Raw genomic sequence first — 16,411 nt, 5'->3', positions numbered from 1 at the left:
GAGAAACAGAGAGAACCTTTGTGAAAATATTAAAATAGGAATATAACCACAAACAATGAGATAACAGAATTACTACCGTATATTCCGGCGTATAAGACGACTTTTTAACCCCGGAAAATCTTCTCCAAAGTCGGGGGTCGTCTTATACGCCGGGTGTCGTCTACCATCTACCACTTATTACCCCACCTTACTTGTGCCGCTGATGACATCGTTTGCTGGAGTGGAGAGGAGTGCGGGTGTGTGTGGTCGCTGCTGGCTTGGGGTGCCGCGTTCTTTTTGCTTGTGTGTCAATTTCCTTGTTAATTTCTCCTCCTTGCTGGGTGTCTGTGTTTTATCCCCAGCAACAGAGACCGCAGCTGCGGTCTCTCGCCTCAGCAGCGGACGCGGCTTGGCCAGGAGCTGCGGCTGCAGCCTCCGACCCCCTTTTTCTCTACCGATCCTCCCTTTGTGCCCTGACGATTGGGAGCCTGCGGTTGCGGCTTCTTTCGTCTTTGATTTTCTCCAGCCCTTTTTTTCCCTTTGTGCCCTGACGATCGGGAGCCTGAGGCTGCGGCTCCCCTTCGTCTTTGATTTTTACGGGCGGCGCTTTAGTTCCCCGTCTGGAGCCTGTGTCTGCAGCTCTTTGCCTTCCCCTTTTGGCGGCTCCTCTTGCTTGGGCTGCCTTGCTCCTCGTCCGCGGTGCTTTGTTTCTGCCCTAGACAGTCCTCTCAGCCTGCGGCTGCGCTTTGCCTGTTGGTCGATTTTTCTTCGGCTACGGGAGTTTACAGGCTGTACTGCCTCCTTTACGGAGTTTTTTCTAGCATATTTCCACCAGCCACGATTAAGTGGTTCAGTCCCGCGGCCGTATTCTACCGTGGCGGCTCTCTCTAATTTTACAGTTAAAATTTCAGATGCCATTCTTTTCTGCCCGCCATTGCTCATTACGTTTTTTAACAGTTGTTGCTGGGCAAAATAAACGTCATTCTTGTTCGATTTTCCCGCTTTTTCTACGGGCGCCATTTTAATGGCCGTTTTTCCCGTTCTCTCTGAGAGCCCATTAGCATTGCAAATCAAATCTGATGTTTTTTTAATTTTTATTTGGTGTGCGTTGGAAGAGGGGTAGTCTTATACGGCGAGTATATCCCAAACTCTATATTTTAACTGGGAAAGTTGGGGGTCGTCTTATACGCCCAGTCGTCTTATACGCCGGAATTGTTTCCTAACAAAAGATACCGTGAGCATCCACCTACACAGCAGTTTCCGTTAAAGTGGTAAACACTAGTAGAGGAAGAGAAAAAGAATAAAGAGAGAACAGGAAAAAAGGGTGTTGGGGCACTTTCTTCTTTTACCTACCATGATGAGCAGATAACGCAGAACTCATGAAAAGAACAAGAACCGAGGGGTTCATTCAAAACAACAGGAAAAACGTCACATGCTGTTTCATTCCACAATAAAGAAAAGCAAGAAGCAGATCTCAACAAGATGCAAGAAAACTTAAAAAAAGAGGGAACTTTCTCTGAGCCCCTCCCCACCACATGATGAGGTCATCATCTGAAGTCTTGTTTTGGTGCCACAGTCTTGTAAGGCAGTGAGCAGAAGCAAGGCCTTTTTCAGTGGTGGCACCCTCATTGTGGAACTCTTTGTCAGAGGGCTAGCCACCTCCCATTATGTAGTCAGCTGGCTAAAACATTTCAAAAGGCGCTTGAAGGCCTTTGTTAACTAAATGATGTGCTAATCCCATTGTGATATTTTTGTGAATCCAATTTCATCTATTTTAATTGCCAATATGCCTTTTATGGTGATTTTTGTTATTTATGGTGCCAGAATGTTGTGGTAGTGGTGGGAAACCAAATATCTAAGTAATTAATGTCCCTGTTCTGTAAGTATTGCCCTGTTCTGTGGAACAGTATTCCTGTTGAAATATGATAGGTGCTCACTATCAGCCCTTTCTGAGAACAATTGAAGGCATTTTTGTTCCGACAAGCTTTCCAGCTGGATGAATAGGTCTCTGCCATAAGTGTACACTTTGTATTGTTTTTAAACTCTTCTTCTCTTACTTTTTGTGCTGTCTTGCAACAGTTTTTCAGCTGTTTTTGCAAACAAACACACTAATAATTTTAAAAATGCTATTCAGTTATTAGATGTTATACCACCAGGTTGAAGGTCATCTTGGACAGCGGACAAAGTTCTTTTCTGCAGAAAATACAGACTAAACAACGCAAATGTACATGCCGTCAGATACTGCGATTGCAAAATTCCTCCCAAAGATACCAATTCCAAAATCCAACTAAGCAGCCTTAGCAAAGAAAAGCTTATTTACAGACGCAACAGGTTTTCCCTGAATTCAGTTTATATAAGGAGCATTCATGCTGGGTTAGACCATGGAACAGTGCAACTAACTCAACATCCTATAGATTAATGACCTATTCATTCTCCAAGAGCCCATCTTTATGTATTCAAAACATCACCACCCATGCACAAAAAAGAAGGCATCGGCAGGCTTGGGAGAAAACCCAATATGGTCCAATGAAGCCTAAGCATGCTCAGTGATCACAGAACCCTAAGAAGTCTCTTGAGGGGAAAAGGAGGAATGGAAACAGAATGGAGAAACCCAGGAAAGGGCATGGGCAGCTGGCAGCCTCCATGAGTGCTCTATTGGACATCCCATTTGTTCTATCTCCTGTTGGCTCACAAGAAGAGCAGGCCAACAACAAAATGGCTGGCCTTGCTTCTCTGCCTTCAGAAAAATGGAAATGGACTGCCTTCAAGTCAATTCCAGCGTCTGGCAATCCTATGAATAGGGTTTTCACGGTAACTGGTATTCAGAGGAGGGTTACTATTGCCTTCCTCTGAGGCTGAGAGGCAGTGACTGGCCCAAGGTCACCCAGTGAGCTTCATGGCTGTGTAGGGATTCGAACCCTGGTTTCCCAGGTCGTCGTCCAATACCTTAACCACTACATCACGCTGGCTCTCGGCAACAGCCTAATATTTATAGGAATGTCTCTTGGGGAAAGACCATAGCTCATGGCAGTACTCATGATTTTACATGAGGAAGGGTCCTAATGTCCAATCAAGACTGAGAAAGACTCCTGCCTGAAACCACAGAGAGCCGCAGCCAGTCAGTGAAGACAATAGTGAGTTACATGGACCAATGATCTGACTTGGCATAAAGCTGTTTCCTACATTCCTAAAGATTAAATTGGTCTACCTCAGCCTTTCCCAACCTTTGGGTCCCCAGACATTACTGACTGCAATTCCCATCATTCCTGACCATTGGCCACGCTGGCTGCAGCTCATGGGAGTTGTAGTCCAGCAACATCTGCAGATCTAAAGGTTGGGTTACTTCTCCTCCATCGTTTCTTCTTCACACAAGGGAAGTCTTCCACTCAGTGAAAACCTGCTTTACAAACCTCTCACTACAACAGTCTTCAACCTGGTGCCTGCCAGATGTTGTTTGACTCCAGCTTAGACATGTGAAGGCCTCCCCCAAAAAACAGAAAAATTCAGGGGGGAAATGTTGTTGTTGTTTCATTTTTCTGGAACAATTGGGGGGGGCAAGCCAGAGGGGGGGAATGTCTGGTTTTTTCTGGGTTTCACATTTCTACTCCAGCTTTCATCAGCCCCTGCCAACATGGCCAATGGTCAGGGAAGATGGGACCTTTATTTTTTTTAAAAATTAACAGAACTTATATATTACTTGATTGCAAATAGAACCTCTAAGAGGTTTACAAAAAATAAAACAAACATTAAAATTGTCAATGGCAGATAAAGTTAAAAGCAGATATTTTAAAATTTCAAAATATAATTGAAAGCAACAGTTGGGCTAAAAACATTTTAAAACACATGCCAACTTCTACAAAATTGGATTTGTGTTCCAGTAACATCTAGAGGACATCAGGTTGGGAAAACTGCATTACAATGTGTGAAAAAGTAAAACTGAATCCATAGATGTTGCAAAGCTTGTGCAACCTCTTGCACAATCAGATGCACAAGAACAGCTACAGAATCTGCCTATTATAGTACTGTGTGAAATCTCTGGTGTCTGCAGAGAGTTTGGTGCAGTGGCCACTGTCCTTCCTACTCACAGTCCTTTGAAACCAACTACACACTATGGATCTAAAGTAGAGTGAAAATACCCCTATCCGTTGAAAAGGAATGGTATGACCAGATTTATCTGGGGAAAACCCTGCAGAATTAAGAACTAGCTCCCCACAAGAGGACATATGGGGGAGAGTCAGTATATCCGAAGAAAGGCTCCAACCTGCTTGGAAGCTGTATCCTGTGACCTGGATACAACTTATTATACAGCGGCCTGGTTCACCCATAATGTTAAACCATGGTTTGTTTAACATACCACAAATACCGAGTTGTCCTACATACATTCAAACAAACCATGACTTGTTTCTCCAAAGTTTGGTTTGCTTCCCAGCTGCTCTTGCCTCGTGCCTTTGTACCTTGATGAGTGGCAGTGCCAGGGTGGCCAAAACATGGTGAAGGAAGGGTGTCGGGTTCACATGCAACAGTAACAGTAAGGTTCATAAGCCAGCAACAGACCATGGCTTCAGATTGTGATTTCTTGGCAGTAAACAAACCATAGTTAAGCCACTGTGCAAAGTTAGGACAATCAAAGAGACCATCATTTAATAAACCATGGTTAGTGTTATGTGCAAACCAGGCCAGTAACTGAAGAAACACATTCTACATGTGCTCAAAGGCACTCTTTGCACAATTGCCTCATTTGCTCCACTGCTGACCTCAGGATTAAAACATAGTTCCAAGGCCCAGTCCAGGCTCATATATACAGAATAGCCACTGGGAAACTTAAAGCAGTTATTAAGAATGCTTCCCTTGTGTGGGAGGTGAGAACTCCACAGGGCTGAAGATAAATTACTTCATGTAATGAGCTGCCCACATCGCAAAGTAATAACGGACTATAAATCCTGCCCTTACCACCAGTTAAACAACATCCCAAGGGAACCAACTTCTTGCTATTTCCACCTCCAGCATTCATTTTCTTGCATGAACATAAACCCTGAAAGCCGCCAGATTAACCATTTCCCTTGTCAATTTCTGACAAATCACAAGTCTCAAGAAGCAGAGAGTAGAAATAAATGGCCAGTTCTCACAATGGAAGGATGTAAGAAGCGGGATCCTCCAAGGATCTGTATTGGGGGTACCTGTGCTTTTTAATGTGGACTAGACAGGACTTTAGTCTGATCCAGCTGTGATCTTCCTCACATGTTCGACTATTTGCCTTCTGGAAAAGGCTCTCTCCCTTCCTCTCCCAGGCACCCAAAGAATTGCTTTCAACACACCTTTTGAAGTTTTGGCCCAGTTTCATTCAGGTTCCCAATAAGACGACAAGTTTCTCTACCACATTAAAACAAAATCTACATATTACACAGAATGAGTCAGCAGGTGGTTTTAGTGTGCCACTTCAGACCACAGGGTAAGTAGCAATGAGGTATTAAAATTCCACCACAATTAACCCGGGGGGGGGGGGAGGAGACAACCAAAAGCAACTCCATGCATGTAGTTAACTAGCACATGAGTGAAAAGGTTTCTTGCAGAAATACAGAATTCTGCCACCCTAGTCTATTACCTCCTCATTCTGCAAAGTAGATAGATCATTGGCTCTAACTCTGTGGGGCAACTTGTTCTCTGGCTGAGTTTATTCATTCTGTGTAATGCAGGAGCAGGGAATCTCAGACTCGGGCCCCATATGTGGCCCTCCAAGCCTCTCTAAGTGGCCCTAGACCACACCCCTCACTGCCCTGCTTTGAACCCTAAGGGTTTTGGCCTGCCTGGAATGCACCCTTGAACTCTTATAATGCCTCTTGCTTGTTTGGAGGATAGAGAGGGGTGTGTGAGCCAGGGCTGTGGAGTCGGAGTCGGAAGCAATTTTGTGTGGAGTCAGAAGAGATGTACTGACTCCAACTTCAAAATAAAATTAATATTTTAATATACATTAATATACATTTGCCATTTATGAAGGAGTCGGAGTTGGACAGTAGAAAAATAGAGGAGTCGGAGTCGAAGGTTTGACATACCGACTCCATAGCCCTGGTGTGAGCGTGTGTAGAAACTAGCCTACTGGACAAAGGTAATGTTTACATTTGTTTTTCCATTCACTTTTGCCTCTGGCCCAGCCCACCACTGGCATACGGCCCTTGGAAGGTTGCCCAGAAGGGAATGTGGCCCTCAGGCCCTTGGTCAAGTGCTATCTTCCGACTAGGATGGCGATGCTAGCAGGGTTTACTTCCATGACACCAGTGGTTCAAGGTAGCAGCTATGATTTTTCACTTTGAAGCCCCAGAAGTTTCCTTTTGGATTCCCTTTGATAACCTTCTACTATAACGCAGCCTGAAGATAACCCTAGACATGTGCTTCTGAAACCACCACATATTGCTTCTGTTGACTGTTGCCTTACTTCTACCCTCTCCCTCCGTTTCCTCTGTAGGGGAAAGGGGCCGTAGCTCAGTAGTAGAGCACCTCTTTTGCATGCAGAAGGCCCAGGTTCAATCCTCGGCATCTCCAGGAAAAATGGGGAGATACCTGCTTGATACCCTGCAGAGCTGCTGCCAGTCAGCATAGACAGGACTGAGCCAAGATGGACCAATGGTCAGACATACTGTATAAAGCAGTTCCTGTGTCAAATTTTAAATCATACGTTGATCCCTGATCACATAAACACAGAACCCCAAGATTTCAGCCACAACAATGAAACAATGATCCTCCAACATCAACTTCGCTGGACCGGCCATGTTGTTCGAATGCCTGATCACAGTCTTCCAAAGCAGCTATTTTACTCCCAACTTAAGGATGGAAAACGGAATATCGGTGGACAGCAAAAGAGGTTTAAAGATGTTCTCAAAGCTAATCTAAAAAAATGTAACATGAGCATTAAGAACTGGGAAGCCTTGGCCCATGAGCATCCCAATTGGAGGTCGGCCATTATCAAAGGTGCTATGGACTTTGAAGAAGCACGAGTACAGGGCGAAAGTGACAAACAAGCTTAATGGAAGGCACGTCAAGCAAATCCTCATCATGACCATCTTCCATCTGGAAACCTATGTCCTCACTGTGGGAGGCTGTGTGGATCCAGAATTGGCCTCCACAGTCACTTACGGACACATTGTTAAAGACTTTACCCTGGAAGACAATCTTACTCGGCCATGAGTGATCACCAGTGAATGAAATTAATTAAGTATCTTGTGGGGGGGGGGACAGAACTCATCCACATATGTATATAATTCACTTTAATTTTCTATCCTTGAGTGACAGGCAAATCTGGACCAACTCCACTGACAAGAGTTGAGTTATCAGTGATGTGTAGCAAAATGGATGTTCCCTCTGGAATGGCTAAACATGCCGGTGTCAGTGATAAATATGTTTATGTGAACAGTAAATTCACCCACAGTGATCTCTGAATAGCCTGTGGAACACCCTCCCACTCAAAGCAGCTATTCTTCTGCTATTCTTCATATTGGCTTATTTTAAGCATTAATGTGCAAGGAAACATATAGAAATTAAGCATCTACTTTAAAATAAGAGATCACCCTCAACGTTTAAGACAACAGCTGTAAAATCAGCATATCGATAACACGGTCCTCCTAATTACTGAATGATTTTTCCAAGCAGTTGAATACATGTGGTATGAAGTACTGACAATAAGATGGAACCTTGCAATACCCATCCCTTCTTTTCCGTGGAAAACTGCCAGACAGCACCCCCAACTCTAACCCCCTTAGGGGATCTAAAAGGTTTTGATAATAATCTATTGTGCCAAATGTCACTGAGTGGCCAATGAGGTGTAGTGGTTGGGCAAGGATCTCAGGCACCAGGGCTCAAATCCCCACTGAGTCATGAAGCTTACAAGTTGAACTTGGGCTAGTCAGCTATCTCCACCTATCTCACAGGGTTGTTGGGAAGACAGCGTGGAGGGGAGACCTATGTACACTGCGTTGAGCTCCTTGGAGAAAAGGCGGGATATACAGTACATGTAGTAAATAACAATAAAAATAAATAAAAGCTAACAAGTCTCTCCCACTCACATGCTACCATCAACTTCGAGAAGCCACCAATCTTGCCACGAATTGTCAGCATTCAACCTATTTCAATTATTTCCAATTAATTCTTGAACATGTCAACAATTCAGATGAGGAGGAGAATTCAGTTGTCACCCCAGGAACCGTGACTGTATGAGCAGGTCCCAGCACAGTTACAAGTGCCACATCCTTGAAAGCTTACTGTACGTTAGATGTATGCTCTAGAAGGCAGTTGAACTTCCTGCAACCACAGCAGCTGTGATCTTACCAATCTTCTATCTAGCTCTCCACCCTGTGGCCAATAGTAACCCATAACCGGACGCTGCAGGGGAAGTGAACACAGAAAGACTGGAGCTGGTCTCTTGTAGCACAGTGCATATCTGTCCTCCTCAGTCCTCCTCCCTCACTCCCCCAAGTGATTACCGTCATGGGATGGGGACAGCAGGGCTGAGCCCATTGGTTCTTCTCCCTCCCTCATGTCCCCATTACCATTCCTGCATCCGTCCATCTCCTCATGTGTTGGGGGGCTGAATGTTTACAGCAGTGCCTACTCAAATAGGCTCCCTGTGCAATTTAGAACCTTGATCTTCCAGGATTCTTAGGGCCCATCCAGACTGGTGTTTTTTTCCAGGCATATTCTGCATGTATTGACGCAACAATAGAGCATTAGTGGTGGATTCATACTGCACAGTCTACACATCATTCTGCTTTACTAGTAATTCTGCAGTGCGTTCCTGATGTTATTGCATTATTGCCATCTGGAAGGGTGCTCTTGTGCTATAGGGCAAAAAAAAGCAGGACCAAAACAGAATCAGAACACTTCTGGTACAAAATGTTACAGGGTTTCAGGAGGAAACGATGGAACGTGCCCCGATTGGAAACCAAGCATTATGTCTGCCCCAAAACCTTTGCAGGTGCAACAGAATTGAAAGCAGGATTACCCTGATGCCATCATGAGCACAAATCATCATGAATCTAAAAGGGTATTTAATCATGCAGGGAGCCTTCTTGAGCACAGCACTGAGTAGACATTCAGCCTACAATATGGGGGTGGTTGGGCAGAAAAGAGGGCATGCGGAAGGGACCAATGGCAAATATATATCTCTCCCTCTCTCTCTCTCTCTCTCTCTCTCACACACACACACACACACACAAATGATCACCACAAAACAGAAGTCAATTCAAAAGAAATCATAAGTTTTAATTTGCAGGAACAGCCAGGACTCTCAAAGCATTAGCAACAAAATTCCCCTCTCAACCTAAGTCCTCAACATGCACATTCACCTTAATAGCAAATGGGATAAGAGTTTTAAGTTGCCCCACTTAAGGTGCAAGGGAAAAATCCCCATCTGTTCCTCCTAGATTTTCCTTAACCAGTGGCTCCAGTGTATGAGGTTACTTACCCCATATGATTAATCCAGCATGTACTCACATGATTTCACCGGGGTGTGTGTGTTAAATAAAAGCTTATGTAACATGCCAAGCCCTGTAAAAGAACAGCCAAAAACAGCTTCCCTGCCATGGAAAGTAGCAGGGTTGGGGGGTGAGGTTTTCATTGGGACTATGGTGCAACGAGAAAGAGTTAAACCTTCTCTTCCTGCATGCCATGGTCCCAATTCTGATTCCCTGAACCCAGCTGCTACTAAGACAAATTCAAAGTAATTGTGCATTTAACATAATATTTAATTTGGCCTTCTTCATTCTAGATGCGAAGACTGTGCTTATTTTACAGGCAAAGAAAATGCACTCATTACATGTTCAGAGGCACCTTTCACAGCTCAGCACTGGCCCTGAAAACAGGTTCAAAACTTGAGCCACATATGAGATTAAGTCTTGCATATATACCCAATGCTCTTTAGTGGTACCCAAATGCACACCCATCACAATCCTGATTTCTTTCTAGAAGAAATATCTCATTGTTCTCCTTAGTGTAGCAATATTTGCCACAGAATCGCAGGGGAAAATTAAGCTCTAGACCTGAGATGTGGAACAGATAGACTACATATGGGATAGACTGATACAAAGTATTTCCCTCAAGTGTGAACTAGTGCAGAAAAACATCACGTGATCCATCAGATTTCAAACCACAACTTCACAAATATATGGGCAATCATGTTAATGATTCTTTAGCCTCCCCTGAATTCACCTACCTTATTCTACCTTTGTTGTCTTTGTTACAAAGATATATTTGAAAATGCTATTAGTGCTTGTTTAGAACAACAACTTTCCAGGATCATACAAATATGCCCCAGAGTAGTAGCTGTTTTTTAAATCTACGTTCCCGCAATTCACAGGGATAAAAAAATACAGCAAATAAATGTTTTAAAAGGCAAATGTGGCAAACTACTACAGCACATGAAAATGAGAGAAAGTTGTAAGCATGCTAGCTTGAAGCAAACCTGGAGAGTTCCAGAGTGAGGAATGTGTGGCAGAGTCCTGCTGGAAGTGTTGATTTGGGGAAAGAGCAGCAGAAAAGTTGAAGAGACTGAAGGTGGCCTCCAGCCAGGATCAGATGACCAGAAGCACCTGAAACAGTATAAACGTAAGGAAGTTGCCTTAGATCAAGACAGAACATTGGTCCAGCGAGTTCAGGGCTGAGGAATCTGTGACCCTATAGATCAGGGTTGGGGTACCTTTGGCCCTCCAGATGCTGCTGAACTACAACTCCCATCAGCCCCAGCAAACATGGCCAATGGCTAGGGATTATGGGAGTTGCAGTTCAGCAACATCTGGAAGGCCAAACATTCCCCACATTGGCTTTAGATGTCGTTGACTATATTCCCATCTTCCCTGATCATTGTCCATGCTGGCTGGACTGATGGGTAGTCCAACAATGCCTGAGGGTGTGTGTTACAGGTTCACTATCCATGATCCAGCTCAGTACAGCCTCCCGCAACCCTCTGCCCTCCAGAATTTTGGACTACAACTCCCATCAGCTCCAGCCAGCATGGTCAAGGGATAATGGGAGTTGTACTCTAAAACATCTGGAGGGCACTAGGTTCGAGGAGGACAGATCTACAGTGACTGCCAGCAGCTCTCCAGGTTTGAAGCACAAGGCTCACAGCCCTACCTGGACATGCCAGGGATTGAAACTAGGACCCTCTGCATGCAAAGCATGTGCTCATCCGCTGAACTATGCCCCTTCCCTGTCACAAGCTTCAAGGAAGCAGAAAGGACTGCCTTACACAATACAGCTCTCTGCACTCCCCCAGGCTCAAGGCCTTTAAAGAATTGTGTGATGTATCTTGCCCCCCAGCTAATTATTGGAATGATTCTAATTAGTGGTCCTTTTGAACGACTAGAAGCTGACCTACTTTAAACACTTTGAAGGAGGTACATCGGAAGTTAAGCGTTATAAATAATTTGGCAGGCAGCTTTAGATAAACCTATGGAGACGCTACCTCCTTGGGCTATTTAGAAAGGCCAGGCGGTCCCCAAGAATTTTAACAGCCCTGTTGGCTGGCAAGGCCTCTAAGCATCAACGGCCAACAACACCTCTTCACCATTTTCACAGGTTTCCACTGGATTGTATCTAGTTTCCTGCTACATTAAATCGTGATATACTGTACTTGTTCTGCTGGTAAAACTTTGCACGAGTGGAACATTGCTGTGCAAGAGAACGCATAAGCAGGTTCCTGGTAACTTTGCTGCACAACAGATTGCACCATCTGTTGCGCAATGAGTTGGCAGAACTGTTGCACTGGATTCCTCCACTGCGCAGCATCCAAACTCACTGGTCCACTGGCACAAGAGCCCTTCAGCAGGAAGACTGTAGCTCAGTGGTACAGTATCTGCCTTGCATGCAAAAGGACCCCAGATTCAATCCGCAGCATGTCCAGGTAGAGCTGGGAAGGTCTCCTGCTTGAAAACCTGGAGAGCAGCTGCCAGTCAGAGTAGACAGTACTGATCTAGATAGACCATTGGTCTGACACAGCATAAGGCAGCATCCTAATGTTCCTGATGTTGGATACAGCCCATTGGGTATATCTATAGCACAGCTCATTCTCATGAATTCAGAAGCCAACAAGCTGGCCTCTACCACTGAGTTATGGCCCTTCCCCTGAAGGTAGAGACCTTAAACTAGTTACATATATATTACCTGTATGCCCTGCCTTTCTTTCATCATAGAACCCAAGGCAGCATCCGTGTGTTTCCCAGACTTGCTAAGCTTCAGCAACGTGATGGCCTCGAGTGCCTACAGACCACAGCCTGGAACCTATAGCTCTTATCAGCCCTAGCCAGCAAAGCCTATGGTCAGGGATGAAGGCAGTTGCAATCGAGCAACATTTGCTTCCCTATCCCCTGCCATAGTTGTTGCATGCATTCTATATAGTCCAAAACAATTCAGTTCCTTGCTTTACAACCAGTAGTGCAGTGACAAATTCAGAAGTGCAAGGTCCCTTCATGATGGTCATGCCACGCCCCCTCATAGCCACATCCCCTCGCTTGCTCTCCATCGTCATCTCCAAACTCTTTTGTCCTTCCCATGTGACCTTCTCCCAGAACAACAGATGTCCCTATGAGCCAATCAGCATGCAAGAGGTGTGTGTTGGAACGTATTAGCTACTGAGAAGAATCTTCTCAGTGGTTGGCTCACCTTCTTTCATTGATTGGCTCCAATCAGCAGGAAAGGACAAGGAGACATGTAACAAGATTCTTCTCAGTGGCTAACACACTCCCCTTTCATGTTGAATGGCTCATAGAACACTGGAGACATAGGGACCCTGCTCCCAAAAAAGTAAGGGATCTAAGACCCCCAGAGACCCTGGATCACTACACTTCTATTTATAATTATCTTAAGGTCTTGAGGAAGGGCTCATGCTTAAGCATGCAGAAGGTCCACAGGTTCAATCTCCAGGTAGGGCTGAGAACATCTCCTGCCTGAAACCCTGGAGAGCCCCTGCCAGTCAGTGCAGACAGTACTGGGCTCGATGGACCAACAGTCTGACTGGGTTTAAGGCTGCTTCCTACCTTCCCCATCTTAACCAAAAAACCAGTTATGCCACACAAGCCAACGTATTAAAGAGATGCCACCACATCTCTCTTTCTCTCTCTCTCTCTCTTTCAAAGCTTTGCCAAGCCTGAAGTTTTTCTGCTGAACTAGTTTGCCCGCAGCTAACTAACCAACTAACCAATTGCCCCATAAGACAGCATCAAAAAAACCGACAAGAGCTCGCCTCACCAGATCCATTTCTAATTAAGGTTTTAAAATGCACACAGAGAGAGAGAGAGAAGGGGAGGAAAGCAAAGAGGCAGAGAGAGCTGCAAGTTCAAACATATTTTAAGACACAACAGGCTGATGGGTGCAGATGTGCTCCGGGAGAGAGGAGAGAGCCAGAGCAGGCGAAGGAGCAGAAAGCCGGGCTCCCCGCGTCCTTTTTACAGCCTCTAAATCCGCTCGTCTTCCCCTCCCTCTCCTTTCCTCTCCCCAATTTTATTTTTAGCTCCGCGGCAAGGAAAATAATTAAACAAAAGAGAAGTCAGCCTCTCGCTGGGGAGCAGATCAGGATCTCTCTCTCTCACACACACACACACACTCGCACGAGACCAATTCTGCAGCTGCTTGCCAGACGGGGGGGGCGAAAACTTAATCCCGACTCCCTGGACAGAGAGCAGCCACCCCGGATTCCGACGGGTCTGTTGGGGAGCTCAGCATCCCGATCCAGGCGTGTGTGTGCAGAGGGACCAACAAACTCACCCTCAGCCTGCCATCGGGGTGTCCGCTGGACCCGCCCACACGTTCACGGCCGCTTCTGGAGCCGAGGAAAGGCGGCTGGCTGGCTTTGCATCCTCCGAGCTGAGCTGGCGGACGAGAGGCAACTCTCCGGGAAGGAGACGCCGCCGCTGGTCCTGGCGCTGGGGAAAGTGGCAGAGGTGCCCAGGAGGCGGCTGGGTGCCTCCCTCCCGATTGTGTTTTCTTCGCCGAGCAGGCAGGAAAACGCACCTTGCCTAGGCTGCCGTTTGCAGCAAAGGGAAAGGGATGGTTGCAAAATAGTGGGTGACACTGTCTGAAGTTAGCCCGGGCTGGCGGGAGGGGGGCTGCGAGCGGGAGGACGGGGCGAGGAGGGCTGGGAGGACGGTCCGCCCCTGCCTCGGCCACGCTTGCGCACAGAGGAGCGAGGGGTGGGATCAGCTGGCGCGCCGAGAGGGAGGAGGGGGAGCGAGCCGGGAAATTGGGGAAGGGGCGTGAGCTAAGGGGGGGAGGGAGGGAGGCGCTGGTGGGCTCCTTCCTTCCTTTTGTGCTTCCCGTTGTGGGTAACGCCGGGCGATCGTGCCTGCCTGCTGGGCGCACGCAGAGGCGCGGAGAGCGGCGTTTACGCAAAAGTCCTGCGGCGCCGGAGGAACGGGCAAAGGCGCGGGAAGCCAAGGGCCGAGAGGCACGCGCCCACCGAGGCCGGCCCCGCGAAAAGCCGCATTCGGCAGCTGGCCTCTTTTCCCAAGACCTTCGCTTCGGTAGCGTAGCGGCAAATTCAGACGTGCAGGGTCCCTTCGTGATGGCCACAGCCGTGCCCCCTTCTAAGAGTGTACAACCACCATCTTCCTTTACAAAATAATCTGGCCAGGCTTGAATGCCGCTTTCTGCTTCTCTGTCACGGTCACCGTTTGACTGTCCTTTCTCACTGTCAGAGATATTGTTCGTATTGCTGGATTCAGCGTCTGCACGTTTCTCTCACGTTCACAAAACATTTGCATGCCTGAGGATCACCCGTCTCACAATAAACATTGGCCTAGAAGCTCGCCATTGTCTCCACAGTTTGCTCTCAAACGTAGATGGAAACCGAGAGCAACAGAAGCCTTCTTCTAGCCTTCCTTTCTCTATGCGAGTACACTCATCGCTACCCTCTCCGTCGCTCTCCACAAGTTGGAGCGGGACCATCTGCAACAGAGAGACTGCTCTGCATGCGTAGGTTCCCGCCTCTTGCAGAAACCTCAGAAAACGGGGGGTTCTAAAATGCACAGAAAGTTTACACTTGCAGAGCTTGCCCCCACTTCCTGCTTCGTGTGACGTTAACTGCATGGTGAGAGTGAGGATGAAGATGAGAACAGTATCGAAAGAACGGGTTGCTTATGTGGTGTTAGCGGCACACTTAATTATAGCTAGCCAATGGATGCTAAGATCGGTCAATTTTGGTTCTCCGTTTCTCATGTCTCCACATTTCTTCAGCAATCAACATTTTTTTAAAAAAAATCCTAATGGAAATTCAGTGCTAATTTATCCTAACAAACATTTTTATATGCAGCTGTGGCTAACGTACACATTTTTGCAAACTATTTCTCATAATATAATGCTTTTTGTATATTATTTTCCACTAATATACTCGTTTTTATGCACATTTCCCCCTTAATATATGCATTTGTTCCAACGTTGGTTGGATAACTGCATCACAAAATTCAGATAAGTGCAAATTTTGAAGGGTGGCTGTGTTTTGGTTCCCATGTTGTTTCAGAAAGTGGGGATTTAATAGATTTGGCTTTAAATGTGAACTGGATCATATTTCTCCCCCATCCTTACTCAGGACTTATCCTTAAACCACTGGCAGCATTCGCTGGGGAATATAGCAATTATAGTCAAGAAATCAGAAGAAGGCTAGGACTAAATTAATGACAACAGAAGATTTATGTAACTTTAAAGTTGACAATGAGGACATTGAACTTGTCAAAGATTATCAATACCTTGGCACAGTCATTAACCAAAATAGAGACAATAGTCAAGAAATCAGAAGAAGGCTAGGACTGGGGAGGGCAGCTATGAGAGAACTAGAAAAGTCCTCAGATGCAAAGATGTATCACTGAACGCTAAAGTCAGGATCATTCTGACCATGCTATTCCCGATCTCTATGTATGGATGTGAAAGTTGGACAGTGAAAAAAGCGGATAAGAGAAAAATCAACTCATTTGAAATGTGGTGTTGGAGGAGAGCTTTGCGCATACCATGGACTGCAAAAAAGACAAATAATTAGGTGTTAGAACAAATTAAACCAGAACTATCACTAGAAACTAAAATGATGAAACTGAGGTTATCATACTTTGGACACATCATGAGAAGACATGATTCACTAGAAAAGACAGTAATGCTGGGAAAAACAGAAGGGAGTAGAAAAAGAGGAAGGCCAAACAAGAGATGGATTGATTCCATAAAGGAAGCCACAGACCTGAACTTACAAGACCTGAACAGGGTGGTTCATGACAGACGCTATTGAAAGTCGCTGATTCATAGGGTCGCCATAAGTCGTAATCTGCTTGAAGGCACATAACAACAAAGCAATGATGGAGGGACAATCACTGCCAATGGAAACTTATTTAAGGCCGAGAAACACCCAACTCGTTTTATGCAAACTGGCACACTTCCATTGAATTCGCCTTTTACAAAACAACCTGCAATT

The 16,411-nt window shown here is 45.8% G+C and overlaps 1 protein-coding gene and 1 long non-coding RNA gene across 9 annotated transcripts in view; one reads left to right on the top strand and one right to left on the bottom strand.

The window, feature by feature from the left end:
* The window catches only part of LOC133368564 (uncharacterized), a 34,479-nt gene that overhangs the window by 7,244 nt on the left and 10,824 nt on the right, over positions 1-16,411 (top strand). The window lies entirely within an intron of this gene.
* Positions 1-16,411, bottom strand: part of ST3GAL4 (ST3 beta-galactoside alpha-2,3-sialyltransferase 4) — a 215,895-nt gene that overhangs the window by 191,756 nt on the left and 7,728 nt on the right. For 3 of the 8 annotated variants that reach the window (XM_061592934.1, XM_061592932.1, XM_061592950.1), the window contains exons 1-2: positions 13,726-14,202; positions 10,427-10,553 (exon numbers count right to left, since the gene is read on the bottom strand). The exons of 1 other annotated variant lie outside the window; for it this stretch is intronic. The gene's annotated coding sequence lies outside the window, so the exon portion shown is untranslated. Of the gene's footprint in view, positions 1-10,426; positions 10,554-13,725; positions 14,203-16,411 lie in introns of those variants that run through there. 4 more of the 8 variants (XM_061592939.1, XM_061592941.1, XM_061592938.1 and 1 more) reach the window with 2 other exon arrangements.

Source organism: Rhineura floridana, chromosome 12 (genome assembly GCF_030035675.1).
Source record: "Rhineura floridana isolate rRhiFlo1 chromosome 12, rRhiFlo1.hap2, whole genome shotgun sequence".
In the NCBI taxonomy this organism is placed as follows: Eukaryota; Metazoa; Chordata; class Lepidosauria; order Squamata; family Rhineuridae; genus Rhineura; species Rhineura floridana.
This window is presented reverse-complemented; position numbering and strand designations above follow the sequence as displayed.